This window comes from Perognathus longimembris, chromosome 5 (assembly GCF_023159225.1).
Source record: "Perognathus longimembris pacificus isolate PPM17 chromosome 5, ASM2315922v1, whole genome shotgun sequence".
NCBI classification, from domain to species: Eukaryota; Metazoa; Chordata; class Mammalia; order Rodentia; family Heteromyidae; genus Perognathus; species Perognathus longimembris.
The window spans coordinates 84,048,943-84,069,709 of record NC_063165.1 but is presented as its reverse complement, the minus strand read 5'-3'; positions in this window follow the sequence as shown (position 1 = coordinate 84,069,709).

Genomic DNA, 20,767 nt, shown 5'->3' with positions numbered 1-20,767 from the left:
GGGTCTGGGCAGCTGAGTCTGGCCCTCAACGGGACCCCAGGCGAAGTGGACCCTTGGCAAGCTTGGAAGCAGTGGACTAATCTCCCCACCACTCCACTTTGGGAGCCTCTTACTCCTCCCTGAACAACTTTCACTGAGGAAACAGAGTTTGGAACAGACATGGTGGCAGGAAGAAAAGCAATTATTTCCTTAAAACAAAGATCATGTCCATCCAACTTAGCTTTTACCGTGAAATGGTAACGTAGTTTCATAATCCTGAATGCTCAAGAGGAGGATGGAGGGCAAGATGGTCACGGAGGCCCTGAAGAGGATCAAAGTACATTCTGCACATTTATGACAAATGGGAACATCACTGCAAGAACTTACTTTCTAAATTCATGTATGCCAATAAGACAAATACTCCCAGAAAGGAAGATCTGGGCACCTTCCTAAACAGATTTGTATGAGTCTAGGATAAGAAGTAACAACAACAAAAACAGCAGTAGCAACCGACGTGAAAAAAAAGAATTTAAAAATCTAATTAGAACTAAAACAACCCACAAGATCAAAAGCTCTTTTATCTGTTAGAGACATTTATTTCACACATAAATCCACGCGTTCAGTACCTGCTCAGTAGCCATGCATTCTCAAGAACCGTTCTCTTGCGGTATGATTTTGTTTTACCTACATCTTAATAACAGCAAAAACCTTTTAAACTACTAGTCGTCAAAGAACAGGATGGCTAAATATATTTTTCACATTAATTTCAACTTCCGAGTTGTTAGATTCACTAAACCTTCATTGTAAATATTTTTTTTTAATTTCACAATAGCATGACTATAGTAAAATAATATAACACACTCATAGAACTATAAATGTGCAAGGGCCTGTTCAGAACTCATGCACACACTCCCTCTGTCCCCTTGTAAATGTCCGCAACATCCGGAAAAACTCTAAGCCTTGCACAATTCACCCCAGGGCTTACTTTCCCTTGCTAGGTTCACGACTTTACTCAGACTATTTTTCTCATGGGGAATTGTTTTGTTTTCCTTGACTTTAGAGATGATCTCTTTCATCTGTGTTATTTTGCAGAAAACATCCTGCTGTCTTCCTTCTCCTTGGGATGGATGGTTTTGTTCGCACTCTGTGATCACAAATGCCTCGTGCTTCTAACTTAGCTGAACAACATGAGAGCCACAGAAATTCACACAGCATGAATCAGCCACGCTTGCATTGGCTGGCCCCTCGGTGGCCCTCCGTGCCTGGCCGTGCTGCTGGCAACTGCCCGTCGTTTTCAATAGCACGCGGCAAGTGTCCCAGTGACTGCCAAGTCTTTACAATCATATTTCAATCACTACGTAAAAATACCAACAGTTGTCTTGCCAAGTAAGTTAGCTAGTTACCAAATTGCCAGATACTTTCCAATGTCCAGGGCTGGGTTGGCTTGGCTTTGCTTTTCCTTGTACTGTTGTTGTTTTGCCTTTGGAGTCTCATAAACTTTTCTGACTTGACTGGCCTTGAATTACAAGCCTCCCAATCTCAGCCTCCTGAGTATCTGGAATTATAGGCATGAGGCACCAGCACTGGTCCTGGGTGACACACACATTAGCTAAAGCCTAAATGAGATGGTTACACTAGGCTAAAGAATAGATTAAGCCATTTGTAAATGAGTGCAATTAAGGCACCCATTCTATTGTATGACAATTTTGATACATACTAACACTTTAATAGGTTGCATGTACATGCAGTAATGTGTCACGGTTCTGATCTCTAGCCTTAGAAGGAAACACATAGTGTCTAACACTGTGTACATGGATGTTGATTACTTTTTATACTCTCCATAGATTCTGCTATAAAATTCTGATGGGGGAAGGCAAATTGCTAAGGAGAAGCCCATGAACAGCGGCATGATCGTAGTAAGCACTGGAAGAGCCGCAGGATAGAGGAACGCTTTAAATTAATAAATGTGGGGTGTTCTTCGCTTCATTTTAATTTTGTTTACATTTTTCTATGCAATTTTCTAGTTAGTTACACTTGAAAAGAAGGTATTTTGGGTGCTGTTCCTTGTATTTAGATTTTATACATAGAATTATCTCTTCAAATACTGCTCCCAAGCGTGGAGAGTCCTGGGGTAAAGCTGGAATAATTAGAGTGATAATGAGGTGTACCGGTGGGAATACACCCCAGGCTGTTGCTATCCACGCCTTAAAAGCGAACATCTGAGGTTTTCCTTTACGTTTATTTTTAACCGAGGTTTCCTTCGCAAACTGCAGCTCAGTGCCAGAGCGTTAAGCCATCACGAGTCAGAATTAGACTAATTAAACGCCGTTTCATCTGGGAAGATCTAACTTTCAATTCAGAGTGACCTCTCCGGGCCTGCCGCCCCGTAGAGCAAGGACAAGCGGGCCGGGCAGCCGCCAGGGAAGCGAAGGGGGCAGGAAAGCCCTCCTTCCAAGAGAAAGGCCAGAAGCGGAGCGGCGGGGCACAGTTGCAGAGTGCCACCAGCCTGGAGTAGCAAAGCTCAGAGACAGCACCTCGGCCCTAAGTTGCAGCCCCAAGACCATCATGTGCACGCACAACAAACGATCGCATCCTAAGGATGAATGAATTGAGCAAATACGTGTTGCTTCCTCCTTCATATAGACTATCTCATCCAACTCCAGAGACACCACCGCTTACTGCTGATACAAACATAGATGACTTACTTGCTTAGTCTTTCTCTGCCTTGATTTCCACTTTTGTAAAACAAAAGTGTGTTTTGGGTTGTTTTGTTTGTTTATTTTTTTTAAATAAAATCACTATGGGAAAATGTTACAGGCTGCAAAGAATTCACTTCAAAATAGCTTGGGAAATATGACACATGCCAGGTTGAAACGTCTGGTGTCTTCACTGTCTCCCCTAGCGTTTTAATCATGGGCAAACGGCTTCAGTTCTCTTGGCTTCGTCTGATCTTGGATAGAATGAGTTAAAATATCCACAATGTAGTTTTGTTTGAAGCTGTAGCAATATCTATGAGGTGCTTCACGTTTAATAAACGTGCTGACTACACTATCAAAATACCGGACACATGAAAATCAAGATGTTGTGCTTGTGAAATTCATAAAAATAAAAGCATGTACATAGAAAAATTATAAAAACATTTTAATTTTTACATTCCGGGATTTCAGAATATTTTAAAAATTGGAGCTCTATTTTAATATGCAACTACTTTTGCTTTTTATCTTTTCTGTAGAGACAAAGTGGAATATTCTTTTTTTTTTTTGCCAGTCCTGGGCCTTGGACTCAGGGCCTGAGCACTGTCCCTGGCTTCTTTCTGCTCAAGGCTAGCACTCTACCTCTTGAGCCACAGCGCCACCTCTGGCCATTTTCCATATATGTGGTGCTGGGGAATCGAACCCAGGGCTTCATGTATAGGAGGCGAGCGCTCTTGCCACTAGGCCATATTCCTAGCCCAAAGTGGAATATTCTTATCCTCACGTTTTCTCATCTATTAATTGGGTCCAGGTAGCCTAATGGGTTTGCGGAGAGGGAAGGCCCCACTGGTCACAGCCCGCTGGTATCAGGTGGAGAGACGATCTCATCTCAGTACCCACCGCCCCGGGAGGCTCCCCACACATCTGACCTGGAGGTGGTGGACGGGAACCTTCTGTTCTGTTCGCAGGTAGATTTCCTTCTGTGGCACCATTAGGAAAATGGAGGAGAAGGGAAAAGGAGTAGGTCAGACTCGATCAATGGTTGATGATCGTCAACAGGCAAGGACTATTGATCGAGGAACGGCGAGGGGCGCAGACCTGCCCACGGGTTTGCAGGCTGCTCGAGGGGGTGAATTGGGGACCAGGCTTATGAGGGGTCTGAGCATGGAGGCGGAGGTTATTGAAAGGCCACTAGGTCTAGGCAGTTGGTGGCTTGTCCTTGGGCCCACAAAGGATGGTTTACAGCTGGGCTCAGGTGAATTGCCCTGCCTGCATATCAAAGCACGTTCACCTAGGCCTGAGGCTTTGCCTGGTGTCTGTATGAGCCTGGGACAATGGGGGGGGGGTTGCGGTCTATCCTTCAAGGCCCCAGCACTAGTGTCAAAAATACTGGGCATGAAGGAACTTTGAGATTCAGCAGATAGGACAGCGGACAAGCCGACAAGCCGTAGGGCCCCTCTGTAGGGGTCTTATGATCCTAGAAGGAAACAAGGAAAGAATCTGGACACGCACACTTGCATAAACAAGCAGCATGTGGCTCCTTCCCAGCCTCTGTTCCAGGCCCTCCCCAGCCTCCGTCCAGGTCCTCCCCGCCTCCGTCCAGGTCCTCCCTGCCTCCGTCCAGGTCCTCCCCAGCCTCCGTCCAGCCCCTCCCTGCCTCCGTCCAGGTCCTCCCTGCCTCCGTCCAGGCCCTCCCTGCCTCCGTCCAGGTCCTCCCCAGCCTCCGTTCAGGTCCTCCCTGCCTCCGTCCAGGTCCTCCCCAGCCTCCGTCCAGGTCCTCCCCAGCCTCCGTCCAGGTCCTCCCCAGCCTCCGTCCAGGTCCTCCCCTGCTTCCGTCCAGGTCCTCCCCAGCCTCCGTCCAGGTCCTCCCTGCCTCCGTCCAGGTCCTCCCCAGCCTCTGTTCCGGGCTCTCCCCAGCCTCCAATCCAGGCTCTGTCCCTGGCTTGTGCAAACCGCTGCCACGGGGCAGCAGGGCCTCAGCGTGAGGCACTTAGAGAAGTCAGCAGCTGCTTCTTTCTTGCCTGCACACCATGTGAATAAACTGCGGCTTTGCTTTCTCAGCCCACGAATCCTCTATAGATTGCCAGCAAAACTCTAAGGCCTCCGATAATTGGACTTAACAGGCTATAGAAAAGAAATGTCATCTTGGCCCATACAAGTAACCAGCGCATCTTGCTGCTCCCGTGGAGAATGGCAGAGAGAATGCTTCTGAAACGCATGGGCTTGGGCCGTTTGTTTCTAGAGTGTACAGTTCTTTCTAGCTTAATGGGTTTCACTGCTGAAGAGTAGGAAATGCAGGCAGGGAAAAGAAAGGGCAGGCAAAGGATGAACCAACCAATGTGTGGCTAATTGCTCGTGGCAGGGAAATCTGAAAGGCAGAATCTTACCCTTTTTCCCTTAGGGTTTCTCTGTGGCTGGGCTGACTAGGTAAGTTGACATGGCTGCAAACAGGAGAAGATCATATGCATTTATTGAACGCACGCTTTCCACGGCAAAGGGTCAGGATAAAGGCACCGTGAGGGTCAGTTACAAGAACACACCCTAAACTGGGGCCTGAGTAGTAAGTGGGGGAAGCCGCTGGCCTCCGATGGGAGGGGTGTTAACAGGTCGGTGCAGGATTCTCTTGGTCTCAGCTTCCTGACTTGATGATAAGAACCCACTCACTCCCCTGGCCCGGGCAGCCTGGCACAGACCCCAGAGAGGGGCCCAGGGGCCGCCTGCTGCCTTTTGTGGCTGCCACGTTCACCGGTGCGTTTGGGAAACACCCAAGCTCAAAGCGTTCTTTAATACACAGGTTTGCATGGGTTAAAATGAGAGGATAGATTCAAACAGATGATGGTTTAGAGTTCAACCAAACTTGGATCAAATTTTGACTTTGCCTCTTCTGCCGATCGCTGTTGGCAAGGTTAAGCAAGGATAAAAACTTCCACTGACTGAGTAGATGGGAGATTGAATTAATCTCCTCCTCTGGGTCCAGTGGAGATGAAAGCAGAGTCCTTTAAAGAGTTCTGGGAGTGAGACATCATGTGTGCATTGGAAAGGGGTAGCAGAAACCTCATGGTTTAATAGTGTTACCATACCAAATAATCATTATTAAGAACCAGCGAATGAATGTTATTTATTACTCTCTGTTAATTTCTCTAATTTCCCTTCTAATGAATGTGTATGCTCACCAGTGGAGACAAACACATGGTAAACATGAGTTTCCTCTAGAAATATGGTAATAAGAACACCATGTAGCCATTTTGACAGTAAAAATAACTGTCAATGCAACTTTTGATTATCATAGGTACTTGTAAGGTATACAAATCTTGGCTTATGATGATAATGTGGCATCAGGAGATAGTATTCCAGGAATACTGCTGACCTGTTTTTTTGTTGTTGTTGTTTTGGTTTTTTTTTTTTTTTCAGTCCTGGGCCTTGGACTCAGGGCCTGAGCACTGTCCCTGGCTTCTTTTTGCTCAAGGCTAGCACTCTGCCACTTGAGCCACAGCGCCACTTCTGGCCATTTTCTGTGTATGTGGTGCTGGGGAATAGAACCTAGGGCTTCATGTATGGGAGGCAAGCTCTCTTGCCACTAGGCCATATCCCCAGCCCGCTGCTGACCTGTTCTTATCAACTGCCCTGGCACAAGTCAATTTACCCTCCAGCTTTCCCTTCAAAATTTTGTATTTCTCCTTTCAACACTTGTGTTCTTTTTCCCTAGAGTCCCTGGGAAACTTTTGTACAAATAGAATATATGTCATAGAACATAAAAAGAATACACAGGAATAAACATATTACCTAGAGTATGTTATTAGAGATAATACATATTAAAATACAAGATACCATTTAAAAGAATAAATATGTCAGGAGATTTTACAATAGAGTAGTGAACTCTCTCTTCCTTCTCCCATTAAGCAAATATGAGGAAGGAAGAATGAACCAATGCAGTGATGTAATGAGATACAGACAAGCCTGCCCATAAATGTGTGGCACTTTGCTTGTGTGGTCTTTACTCACAGGTATTGTAAGTTTCAATTGTTGATCAGTTATATATGTTAAAAGACATTGTCTAGGAATCCATATTTACTATTACTCTTTAAAAATATACTGGGCGCTGGCAATCTTGGAATCCTATCTACTCAGGAGGTTGAGATCCGAGGACCGTGCTTTGAAGCCAGCTGGAACAGGAAAGTCTCTGAGACTCTTATCTCCATTTAAAAACCTGGAAGTGGAGCTGTGGCTCAAGTGGTAGTGTTCTAGCCTTGGGCTAAGGGATAGCTCCTAGGCCCTGAGTTCAATCTCCAGTTCTGGAACAAAACAAACAAAACATAATAGTATATATATATATGATATAAAATATATTGTAAACATGCGTTTTCTATATTACAGCATGCAATATGCTGGGATCTATCTTAGGTTTGTAGATGGGCACCAACTAACACTGCTGCTTAGCACCTTCCTCTTGTTATTTTTAAATTAGCGTCTATTGACTATGTCCCAGAGGATCACATGGGCCATTTCTGGGCATTTCACACTGTGGACTTCTGAGAAACCAGGCCTCCTCGAGGGAGGGTTACCTCTGTAGCGCCTCCTGGGCCCCTCCCGGCCCCGCGACACACCAGCACACACGTACACTCACACTTCCCATCTCTGTCTGACATTGAGAAGCAATTGCAAACAACCTGTTGACATTCATACACCTGGTCATTGGAGGAGCTTTGATGTTAAATCCATGCATATTTGAAAGGATGCAGTAATCATCATGATCATGTTTCTGTAAAATTGCTTTCTCGTGTGTGTGTGTGTGTGTGTGTGTGTGTGTGTGTGTGTGTGTGTGTTGCCATCCTGGGGCTTGGACTCGGGGTGTGAGCACTGTCCCTGGCTTCTTTTTGCTCAAGACTAGCACTCTACCGCTTGAGCCACAGCGCCACTTCTGGCTGTTTTCTGTATAAGTGGTGCGGAGGAATTGAACCCAGGGCTTCAGGTAGGCGAGGCGAGCACCTTACCACTAGGCCACATTCCCAGCCCTGTTTTCCAGGTTTTGAAATGCATTTCTGAAATTGCTATTTCTTCCCTTTCAGACACAATCCACTGTCTCTGCATCGCCTCAGTCACTCAGAGAAAAGCCACCGACAGCTTTGGAACCCGCTTTCAGGAAGGTTGGTTTGTAAGATAGAACATGGCAGCCCTCCTGTTCTGTTAAAGGAAAGGTGACACCTGAACATCCTTCCCTTTGCAACTCGACTCACTCAAACCCAACTCTCAGCAGAACATTTTTCCCAACCCTATGACCCACTATGGTGTGAGAATGATATGCAACCCATAAATGTGTGTTTTGAAAGCGTGCCCACCCCCTTTGGCAGTGAGGCTGGCTGGAAGACATGGTCACTGGGACGTCCTCTGTGAAGGCCACCCGGGCCTCTAGCTCCTCTTCTCCATCTGCTTCCTGCCCCTTGCGCAGTGAACAGCCTTGGCTTTACCCTCCGCCAGCATGACCTTGCTCCCACCCAAAAGACCCAGCCGCCACACCTGAAAGTGTAACCCAATAGAAATCCTTTCTCCCTCAAGTGGCCTCTGCCAGGAATTTTACCTCAACAACAGGAAAAGAGATGAAGGTAAGATTTGTAATTGGCAGAATCCCTACACCTGCTAAAGAGCCCATTTGCTTATACAGTTCTTTTGCTCACCCCCTCGTCAATTAGACAAAGCAAGTTGGATGGACACATGTGCCATCTGATTCGTTCATTAGCTCACACAACAGGAAAGCGTTTGCCCGATGAGGGATGCGCTGCATCTGGTGATTGAAGACAGCCTCCCTCTGGAGCCCTGGGATTGGAGCCTCTCAGATGCTGATAAGGAAATGAACCCTGGCGGGTATACCATACAGACACTGCAGCTCAAGTATCCCGTTCTGTGCACAGAACTCTGTCTGTGAAAACAGCTGGAGTAACCGCGGGGCAGGGGCACTAGCTCTGACCTCAATCTGATGTGCAGTAGAAGTGGATAAGTTAAGGCAACAGTGTCAACTTCAACCACGTGATACTGGAAAGAAGGCCGGGAAAAATTGTTGCCTTTATCACAATCAGAGATCCAGGAAAAATGAAAGTCCTTCCATCCGCCAGCCAGTGCCTACTCTGCCAGCCTCATTAAGAGAGAGAGAGCTACAGCCTAAGCGCACCTGACACTGTGGTGTGCTGTCATCCAACTGCTGCAAACATCTCACCAGAGAGAGCGAGCCCAGACACCAGCAGGATTTGTTTGAAATGTACATTTATCTCAGCAGCCTATGCCAAGATACAATAAACCAAGTGAAATATTATTGAATATGATGACACCATAGGTAAGGTCTCATTTCCCCCAAGTACATAACCAATCACTGAACAATTTAATTTCATATATCCCACTACAAGAAGATTTATAGAAGATTTATGTATTAAAACAGGCTCTGTTTTCATGGCGATCAAGGCATCTAAGGGGGATGACAGCAAGGAAAAACTACCCAAGAGTCTTCCAGTAACTGAAATAGGTGTGGCCTGGGGAGCGTGAAAAGCAGCTCCGCTGTTGTGTTGTGCTCTGAAGGTCTACACTTACAACTGTTGTGAGAACAAACTAGGTAGGTTAGCAATGGCGGAAAAGGAAAAACTAAATGTGAAAACATTATCTACAGGAAAGGTGAAAGAACTCATCGCTGTCACTTAAGAGACGCAGAGAAGGTTCTTTCAAGGACAAGTCCAGAGGAAGGATTTTTGAAAGCCAGGAAGAGCTATTCTTCCACACCAGAATCGCAAGCCGTGGAAAGCCATTCTTCTGCACCCCACCCACAAGGAAGGAGAGTCCCCCCCCGGGGGCTCCCAGGCACTGGGGGCAGCGTTTTGCAGACCCCCAAGTCTCAGCTGCCCTCTCCCTGCCAGCCACCCCAGAAGCAGGAGAAGAAGCCATTTACTTCCTGTCCAGATAAGACTCCAGCAACTCTGAAGCGTTCCTTTCCAAGGCGCCTTTTATGCCCTGAAGGTCATAAAAGTTAATCTTCACAAAGCGCTATCTCCCAACTGCGCTTATAGTCCAGGAACTTTGCCGTCCTAGAAGAAGAGGAAGAAAAGAGGAGAAAAATATTTAGAGGGGAAAAATATTTATGGCCTGAGGTTGCTAGTGTAAAGCTTCATAAACACAACGCCAGGCTTCTGTGGTACGGGCTGAGAGACGGGTTATCGAGATAAGTTGACTTCTAAATTGGGTCATAAGTATCTTAAATGGCTACAAGCATATGACTTCTGGGATATGATGAATATTTTAAATCAGCTATTACAGGACTCTTTCAAATGCAATGGACTTCTAATGCCCTTCAATCTGTGACCACCACCATCCTTTAAATGATACATGAATGAGCTAGGAGTTAACAATTTCACAGGGCTTCAAAATCGAAGCACGTTCATGTGGTGCTACATCACCTGAACAAAATTTTAACTCCCTGTACTAAAAACTTGCACTTCAAACTTTTCCCAATAGTTTCGGCATATTTTACTAGAGTATATATATAGAGAGATATAGAGATATATATATAATTTTGTACAATTATATACGTGTTTATTTTTATTTACTCTTTGTTAATATTGTTTTACAACTTTGACTTAACACAAACTGTTCAAAGGGGTTTCACTGAGATATTTCAATACATGCCCTCAGGTACTTTAATCCAATTGCCCTCCTCAATATTTATCTTCCTTAACCTACTTTCCTCCCACTTCTTTTAAGCAGTTTTTAGAGGTTTCCCACCACCCTCTCTCCCTCCCCCCCTCCCCCCCCCCCCCCCCCCACCGGTGCCCCATAAGAGCTACCAACAGCGTGTGGAAAGAGTCCTTGCAGTTAATGGGCACTGGAGAAAGCGAGGTGGGGGGAGGGGGAGGAGGACAAGGCAAAACTACTTCCAGAAAATTCCCAGACAGATGGAATAGAGAGGCATATATATGGAGAAACGAAGAATCCGGAGTTAGGTTTCATTCAAACATCGGCTGCCTTGTTCAGCACCTGGTGAAATGCTGGTGCCTGTGTGGGAATCTGTGTGTTTACTCCCAAGGGGGGTGGGGCGATGGGGGGTGTGGGGGGTGGGGGGTTGAGGGGGGAGGGGAGGACAGTGGCTGGCTATCCCAGGAGCAGGCCCAGTTTCTTCATCAAGTGAGAAGATGTGGCACAAAAGGAACCTGAAAACAGAGGAAATGATAGCATTGCTTCTCATTGCGTCTAACGGCTCAAGAAGCCACCAACATAGATCTGATACATTTCTATTTCCTGCTGATCACACTTCTGAGGAAATCACACTGGAAGTTGCTACTCAGGTGAAACTATTTTCATCTGGAAATCAGCAGAGGCCTTAATAGAAAACATGGCATTATTTTCCTTAACCTAAAATAATGTAGATGACCTTTTGTTTTCTTGCTCTCCTCCCTCCCTCCCTCCCTCCTCCCTCCCTCCCTCCCTCCCTCCCTCCCTCCCTCCCTCCCTCCCTCCCTCCCTCCCTCTCTCCCCCTCTTCCTCTTTTCCTTCTCTCTCTCTCCCCCTATCCTCCTTTCCTGTTTCTGCAGTATGGAGTTTGAACTCCTCAAGATTGCTATGCTTGCTCAATACCCTTCACCATCCCCTTCCCCCTCCCCTCCTCCTCTTGTTTCCTCCTCTCCCCTCCCCTCTCCTTTCTTGCTAGGAGACTCCTGTTTCCTTCCCAGCAGAACCCCCTGAAGAATCCAGTGTTCTCCCTAATTTTCCTTATAAAAATCAACACATGCAGAGGTCTACATAGTCGTTTCATTTTTAAAGTTCTTGAAACTCAAACAAGCTTAGAGCAAGCAGCTGTCCCGTGATCACTTAAGGGAGGATGTCTTCTGGTGCCGTTTTCTAGACTCTCTGGTCAACCCCGTGCCTGCTCTAAGTAGGCTCTGCCACAGAAGATACCATCATGATCTCAGCGTGGTGTCTCTGTGACACGGCGAAGGCCCCTGCTGAGACTGGGAGCTGCTCTGACACTGCATGTGGCCTCCCTGGCTTCCCTCGCCCTCTGCCTGGCTACCCTACCCACCGCTTCGTGTGTCTTCAGTCTTGCCACCCCGTGTTCCGTGGCTCCCCATTCTCAACCCAGGTTCTGGCTGCTAGGAGGGTGGTTCGTCTTCTGACCATCCTCTCTCAAGGAAAGCTCCCAAGAGCTCTCTAGCTCAGTGTTCAACTTCCTTTGCAGAAATGGTCCCAGCCCCAATCCGTTCACTTCATTATTAACGTGTCTGCTTCCTTCAGCAGACGAGACCACGGTCTGCAGTCTTTGTCTCTGTCCACTCGGCATCTGCCCAAGGCAGGCAAGCTGACACTATTACAGCGCGAGTCAATGAACGATATAATGATGAGTCCAAAGTGACGGAAAAGTGGTTGGCGTGAGTAATCCAACGTTATCCAAAGGCCACAGTGAATTTTCAAAGCACTAGCAGATGCGAGCTGATGTATTGGAGCCTCATTTCTTGTCTTGGCCTATCCAGTGCCCAATCTGCAGACTTCACTCACCTCTGTGTTTGGGGAAGCAGTTGTGCAGCAGATGGAACAGAGTGATCTGTGACACTTCCTGACCCACAGTGAAACAAAGTCCACCTGCGTGGTCCACTCTGCTGGTCCATCATCTGCACTGGAGACACGCACACACTCGCACACACACACTCAACCATGTACACACTTGTACATGCACGCACACACACTCAGACACGCACACACGTTCACACATGTGCATGCACACACCCATTTGCACACGAACATATGTATGTGCACACACTTGCACATGCACACACTCACAAATTTGCACATGCACACACACTCACACCTGCCCTCTCTCTTAACCTGCACCAGGACTTACTTGTTCTATCTCATCTGTAAGAATACTCAACCACCCGTGGACTCACAGAAAGCATACTGATATCTTCGGGGGAATTATGATTTATCTCTCCCCCTGTGGGTCAGGATAAAATCAATACCTAATTGTGTTGCTTGGATGTTGTTGGAGTTGCTTTTAAAGCCTTAATGGTCTTAAATTAACCAAACAAGATTCCTGACTCGCCTTTTCTCAGGCCATGGAGTGGACAAAGTACAACACAAAGCACGGAGAGCTGTCCCAGGCTCCCAGGGCACTGGACTCCGCAGGGGCCTGGGCACAGAGGTCAGAAAGGCCCTGGCCTATTTTCCTCCTCTTTGGGAAAGCAGAAATCTCTCTCCTACTGATGAAAGGGACTAATCTACCTTTCTAAATCTCAGCATAGTCCCAAATAAGTAGCTCTTTTCCCAAAACTCTACAAATAATTACAGACCTTAAGAATAATAAGTACGTAAGAAAATATGCTTCTAAAATAAGTATTACCACCGAGGTCTCATTAGCCTTCCACCAGGGCTAATAACTTAATTTGAGCTTTTCTTCCTTTATATCACTTTGGAACACCATACTTGTAATGGGAAAATGCCAAAGTGATATTTTCATTCTTATTTTTAAATTAAAAAGTATTAGTTGTCCTAAAAGTCACATTTTCATTAAAGGATTAGGGCATGTTGAAAAGTAATAGAAGAAGTGCTATTTGGGGGTATGATGTAGCTCACTGAATACCATATTACTGTATCCTAAATCTCAGCTTCTAAAATTCAAGTAATGTCAGTAGAGTTAAGGATTAATAACCAAAATTAGCCTCTTCTGGAAAAAAAAGAGTCAAAAATATTAATCACCTGGACTTTCTCACTGCCCTCTTGAAGTTTGATGTTGTACATGTTAGTTTCAGAAAAAGATAAGTTTTTCAGTATTCATTTGGTAACAGTCATTGTTTTGATTATTGGTGTTCAGACATTTACTTCTTTTTTTTTAATCAAGTCAGAAGTGTTGAGATATAAATAAGAATTTGTCATTTAACATTAAGTTCTTGAGCATGATAATTTTAACTTTATAAATGATTATGGTATGGATGTGTTCAGGCAACATTTGCAGAAAGTGGATTAAACACAGCCTTATTTCTACATGTTGCTCTTTTCAAGTCTGAAGACAATCTGAAGGCTGACAGTTGTGTACAAATCTCAGAACAGCAGGGGTTGATGGGACTCCCAACTGTCACTCCTGTCAATGTCTGGCATAAACTGCTGCACTCATCTGCCCCAGTAGCCATGGAATAAACGTTGCTGTCTAGTCTCTGACTTCATGCTTAAACTCTTCAATGGTGTCCAAACTTAGAGGATTTTGTTCTCGGTCATGAAAAGCTAGATGATACTATTTTGTTTAGTTTTGGGTGTGCCTAGGGGTTTGAACATGGGGCCTTGAACTTGCCTGGCAGGCGTTGTACCACCGGAGCCATTACCTCAATCAACCCTTTCTGAATAGGCTTCCCTATTTTTCCAGGCCAGTCTGGACCATGATTCTCCTATGTACATTTCCTAGGACACTCACCCAGATTTTTATTGGATGACATAGAATCTCTAGAATTTCTTTTTTATGAGCAGACTAGTTCTGAACCATGATCCTGCTGATCGCAGCCTCTAATTTAGGTAAGATTACAGGTGGGAGCCACCACATACATGAAGCCCTGGGTTCGATTCCCCAGCACCACATAGAGAGAAAACGGCCAGAAGTGGCGCTGTGGCTCAAGTGGCAGGGTGCTAACCTTGAGCATAAAGAAGCCAGGGACAGTCCAAGGCCCGGGACTGGCCAAAAAATAAAAATGAAGTTAAAAAAAAAAAATCCTTCCAATCAGGTGACAATGGCTCATACCTGTAATCCTAGTTACTTAGGAGGATGCGATCTGAGGATCTTGGCTTGAAGCCAGCCCTGGCAGGAATGTCCTCAAGACTCTTATCTCCAACTAAGCGACAAAAAAGATGGAAATGAAACTGTGGCTGCTTAAGCGGTAGAGTGCTAGCCTTGAGCAACAAATCTCAGAGACAGCACCCGGGCCCTGAGTTCAAGCCCCTGGACTGGAAACAAACAAAAAACAACCTTCCAAATGGCAGAATGCTTACAATGATAAAAACAAAACAAAACAAAACAAAAAACAACAACAACATCGTTTCTGCACAACGCCCAGACTGCATGCACATTCAATCATGACTGTCATCCTGGGACAGTGACTTCTGGGAAAGGAAATGGAGGGCGAGGAAGGGTGACAAGTTCTGCCAAGATTTCCTATCAAGATCTTGGTTTCAAGGTCACTACATCTGGTAGAATTGCAAGCAGGATATAAACTCAAATTTTTGGATTTGAATCTGTGTTTGCAATGGGTTCAAGCGATCACTCAGAGATTGCGAGAGCAGAGGGGTCTTGGCTATCTTCCTCTCCAGGTCTGAAAACCAGTTTTAACTCAGGAATTGTATCTCATGAATGAGAGTAAAGCCAGTGACCCGATCACACAGAAAGGGATACAACAAACAACCAGAAGAAAACAAGTGTGTTCATATACAGAGATTTTAAAGGGCAGAATCTGGGTGAGGTAGGTTATTTCACAAAGTACTCATTATTTAGTGCTAGGCTGTCACTGAGATTATTTTAACCTTGCATGTGTATTTTAGAATAGAAAACATGCTATCCTCTGCTGACCTATGTTATTATGCTTTCCTAACAGTTTTGATTACTTTAAGAAAAAGAAAACAAGGCAAAATTCTACCTTCAAGCTATAGTCAGGCACAAATAATTTGAACAGATTTCTGATGTCAAACTGTCCTCTGATTGCATGCTTTTGTGCCATGCAAAGCTGTCCAACCGCCCATCATACAAATGGCTACTTAGCCAACCAGGTTAAATTTTAATTGACCCTTGCGTTGCAAATATAGTTCTGTCTTCTCCCTTTCTTATGCTTGGACAGGGTATGGCAGGCTGGGCATTGATCCCGCAGAGGTCCAGAGCCTGACCTCTGAACTTGAAACAAGTGCCATCAAGGGTGTGTGGCATTGCCCTGCATTAGCTGGGTGAGCCCTAAACATAGCAGGAGGCTCTTTAAAGGGGCGGCAGGGTTGCGGAAGAAGGAGGCAATGTCAGCAGGCCGATAAGAAGGTCCCCTGCTGGCCTTGAGGACGGAGGAGGGCCAGGAAGGAGGCAAGGGGTGCATGTGTGGAATGTCAGGCAGCTGATCCGGCCTGGCCTTTGCAGAGAGCAAGGCTGTGCGGACCCCAGAGAACACTGAATGCTGCCCGCCTGCAGGGCGTCTGGGAAACACTGCACTGGGCAGAAACAGTGAGATCTGAGCCACCACCGGCTCTGAGGTCTTCTTCAGGGTCACGCAGATGAGACTCAGTAGAACAAGGCGGAGCAGAGAGGGCGATGGCCAAGCCGGGCCAGGCAGGGTTCAGTGCTTACAGAAGCACACCAGCTTTCAGGAGGCCACGCCCTCCCCAGCTCAGGTAAGCCCGCCAGGCTGCAGCTCCTCCAGGGCCCGGATGGGCTGTGGGTGGGCAATCTGTTTGGACACAACCTCCTTTAGCCAAGTATCTGACAGGGTGAACATGGCTAGACAGCACATCCACTAGCACACCTCTGCTACTTGTGTCTAATGAATCATTCAGAGAAACGTGGGAAGCCCTCTCTGAGCAGCGGGCACAAACTATGGGGTAAGGAGGAGTCCAGTCCAGTTAGTTAAGGGCCCTGTTAGCAAATCCTCATAAGATCCACAATCTGTTGCTTTATTGGCCTTGTCTTTTTTTCTGATATCAAACTTTTTAATGGATTTTTTTTTGGGGGGGGGGGGTACTGCCTAGTTTTCCAACCCTGGAATGATAACGATGATTGTCTCTTTGCAGCTGGCCCTGCCCCCGGCTGGATGCAGCGCGTGTCTTCTGGGAAGGCAACGGGTACCACACCACAGGCGGAGCCAGGGCCCCTGTGGACTGCCGCGGGTGTGAGGTTCTGTGCCCATGGAGATGCGGAATGGTTGCTCTGCACTGGCTTAGAGCTAGGAAAGACAATTCACTCGCTGCACCTGCCCTTTGTGTAGATGGTCTTCCGAGGAAGGAGGGCCTCATAATTTCCAACAGGCCTCGCTCCAAGTGGAAATTCTGAGAACGGAGTGGCAGGAATTTCCGAGACTTAATTGTCTTAAAAGTTTGTGAAAATTATATAAACCAGATGCCTGCTGCCATCTCTTACCCAATTTGACATTCTTCTTTATTAGCACTTATTACGTGGACAGAGGAGTTTCACTGTGATATTTCCACGCATACATATAATGTACTTGAGTCAAAGTCATCTCTCTGTTACTCTTTCTTATTCTCTCTTCCATCTATTTCAAACAATTTTACTGGGTTTCCCTATTCTGTTTCCATACCTGTGTGTCAAGTATCTGAATCATTTTCAAACCTCTTCACCCTTTCATTTTTCTGCCCTGCATTAGTTCCACTCCTAAATTGTGCCTGTGTTACATTCGTGTACTGTTTCTTAGGTCTAGATTCCACCTATGAGAGCGCACACATGATTTTTGGTTTGTCAGCCTGGGTCCCTTTGCTGAACATGCTAATTGCTAGTTTACTCCATGTTGCTGCGAACAGTGTATTTTCATTCTTCTGTATGGCTGAATAGTGCCCTGTTGTGTCTATTTGCCACATTTTCTTTATCAACTCATTCACTGTCGGGCACGGATGATGATTCCATAACTTGGTGGCTGTGAACTGTGCTATCAAAAATATCTCCACTCTGTGGACATTCATTCCAACAGGTGTATGTCCAGATGTGGCGGGAAGGCAGGTCTGCTTTAGCGTCTCAAGGAGTCTCCACAAGGCTTCACCATCCTCCAACTGTGTGCGAGGGCTCCTCTTCCTCACCTGCCCGAGTCATCCCCACTCCTCCTCCCCAGCCATCGCCACTGGGCAGAGATGGGAAACTTGGTATCCTGTTGATTCGCATCTCTCTCGTGACTATGTGTTTCCTAGCTATTTGTGTTTCTTTTGAGAACTCTTATTCATTCATGTCTTTACTAATTAGATAGCTCATTCTCTTGGTGGTTTACCTTTGGAGCTTCTTATTGTGGATAGGAATCCTGGTCTGACACAGGGACCACTCTGAGGCACGGGTCCATCTGAGAGCTTCTGTACGGGGAAGAATCTATGCCTTGAAAGGCAGACTAAGACGCCCACTGATGCTGCTCCCACTGGTAACTGGGAACGACGGGAGCGTATCTTTCCGTGAAAACATGACTGCATAGTGATCGAATGCAACATCCCAGCAGACTGGGGGTCACCTCCGCCTCTCACCTGGAGAACGGGAGGACGCCAGACAGCAGATTTGTGGAGATGCAAGATTTCATCCAGCTGTGAGGGCTGGACTTGTGTCTGGGTTCCACTGTCCTTGTGAAGGTCACAGACGCAGGGAGGGATTGCCTGGGGATCCGCATGACTATTTCTATCCTTAGAAAACCAAACTTGACTGGGCCCCATCTGTATTTACGTGGCTTACTTACTCCTGAAGACCTCTCAAGTTTCATGATCTTTTCACTTGGACCATACCAGTGCTTGTTTATCCTTTTATTTCTGATGAAACATCAAATCTTCTATAACCTGTAAAGCTTCAAATGAAAAATCTCCAAATCAACAAAAGTTTGCCATAAAGATGCAATCTGCCAAACTTAATCCCATTAATGCAAATATAACAAAGTGCAAAAGCTCAAGTAACAAAGAGCAGATAAAAATTTACTATGTGATTAAAACAGTAGTACCTATCAATGTATATTCTGCAGTTGCAGAACCAATTTTGTGGCTTTTTTCCACAAGTATTTGTTGTTTGTATAGAGGTTTCCATTGTGACATTTCTATACACGCATTTAATGTACCTCGTCGGCTGGCCTCAAACTATGAGTTTTGGTATTGTCAGAGAGGTCTTGAGCACATTTTCTTAGAGTAAGAACAACATATTTAATTTTAGCAAGTCATTATGCTTTTAATTCCAAACTTTACTTGTTGGTTGCAAGTTTATAGACAAGCAATTGGCATATGTATAACAACTCCGCATCCTTCAGCTTTTTCATAAACATCTACTAGTTCCAGCACAATTTTGTTACTTAGATAAGCATGTCACCTCTGAACAAAGACAGCTTTATTATCACAGTGTCAATGTAATTAGCCAAGGAAAGAAAATGACAGGTATACAGATTTGGAAGGAGGAAATAAAACCACGTTGTTTGCAAGTAGTCAGAACTATTCTCCCTATTTCTTGTTTGGCAAAGAGTTTTAATCTTGAATTGGTATTGAATTCTGTTGGGCACTTTCTCTGTCGATACGTTGTGTACTTTTCTTCTTCAGCCTGTTGGCTGTGATAGATTACAGTAATTCATTTTTGCATAGTGAACCTGCCTTGCATTCCTGTGATAAATACTATTAGTTGTGGTGTATAGTATTTTTAATACATTATTGGATTTTATTTGTTAATATTATGTTGAGCTTTTTGGCATTTATCTTCATGAGAAAGATATCTCTCTATTTTCCTTTTCTTATAATATTTTTTTATCTGATTTTCTTATTTGGCTGATGCTGGCCTCATCAAACAAACCAGTAAGAATTCTTTCACTTCTATCTGTCACAGAAGTGGCTCAGAAGAGTTCGTCTAATTTCTGGGCCTGGACTGCTCTGTTCTATAAAGTTCTGTTATTGACTCAATGTCCTTATTAGACCTGTTCAGATTGTTCAAAAAAAAAATTTTTTTTTTTTTTGCAAGTCCTGGGCCTTGGACTCAGGGCCTGAGCACTGTCCCTGGCTTCTTCTCGCTCAAGGCTAGCACTCTGCCGCTTGAGCCACAGCGCCGCTTCTGGCGGTTTTCTGTATATGTGGTGCTGGGGAATCGAACCTAGGGCCTCGTGTATCCGAGGCAGGCACTCTTGCCACTAGGCCATATCCCCAGCCCCCAAAAATTTTGTTATATCCTTCTGATATACTATAATATACTCACTACCATTAGTTATGTGAATTTTGGTTATTGTAGAATAAGTTTTATTTAAAATGAAAATTAGGGTTTTCAAGAAACATTTAACTGATATATGTTAGCACTCAAACGATATTCTAATTTCTTACGTGATGCTCTGTTTGTTTGATGGTTGTTGGATGAGTTGGTGTGAGTGGATTTCTTTTGTTGCAAACCTCTTTTTAGTGTAATCCACAGCAGAATGCGGCAGCAGGAACTCCATGCATTAAAGGAGAAGAATAGAAGAATTAATGAAAAACTGTAATTTCATTATGAAAGATGTTCTTATATTCTCCAGAATCGTGAGAAAATAGCAAGTGCTGTCGTTTGGCATAGAATGCTAAAGAAGGCAGGGAGTTGCTCGTCAACCTGTTGTCTTCCTCCTCAGTCTAGAGGTGTGCCAGCGTGCTGATGGAGAAGTAGGCAAGCTGGGAGGAGAGTCTGAGCCCGTCTCTCATGAGAGCACAGGCTGTGACTAGACTAGCAGAGGGGAGTTACAGTGTATAGAAATGAGTGCTTTACTGTTACCCATGAAGAGAAGCCGTCCAGCAGGAGCCTGACAGAGAAGCACTCACTGCGCGCACTTCTCTATGTATTCTGGAACTGCCTTGTTGGCCTTTGGGTTGGAATGATGATGAATGAACTTGAGAAGACAGGTAGGACAGGGAAGGCAGTACATAACATGAAGAAAGATCATGAGGACAGAATACTCAGAAGCCATGAGACCAAACTCCCTCACCTTCAAAGAAAGGTAGGGTTTGGAAAGGAAGACTTGGATTGTTACAAAAGAGCTTTGAAAAATCATCATGGTGAAGTGGGGGGAAATATAAATTATTTGAACACAGGAAATATGAAGAAAGTCCCAGTGGGGCTGGGGATATGGCCTAGTGGCAAGAGTGCTTGTCTCGTATACATGAGGCCCTGGGTTCAATTCCCCAGCACCACATATATAGAAAATGGCCAGAAGTGGCGCTGTGGCTCAAGTGGTAGGGTGCTAGCCTTGAGCAAAAAGAAGCCAGGGACAGTGCTCAGGCCCTGAGTCCAAGCCCCAGGACTGGCCAAAAAACAGAACAAAACAAAAAAAGAAAGTCCCAGTGTAGGGGAAAGAAGTGTGAAAAATATTTTTACTGTTTTACTTCACAGGAACTATCCTCTAGCAGAATCATGCACATTCCATGTC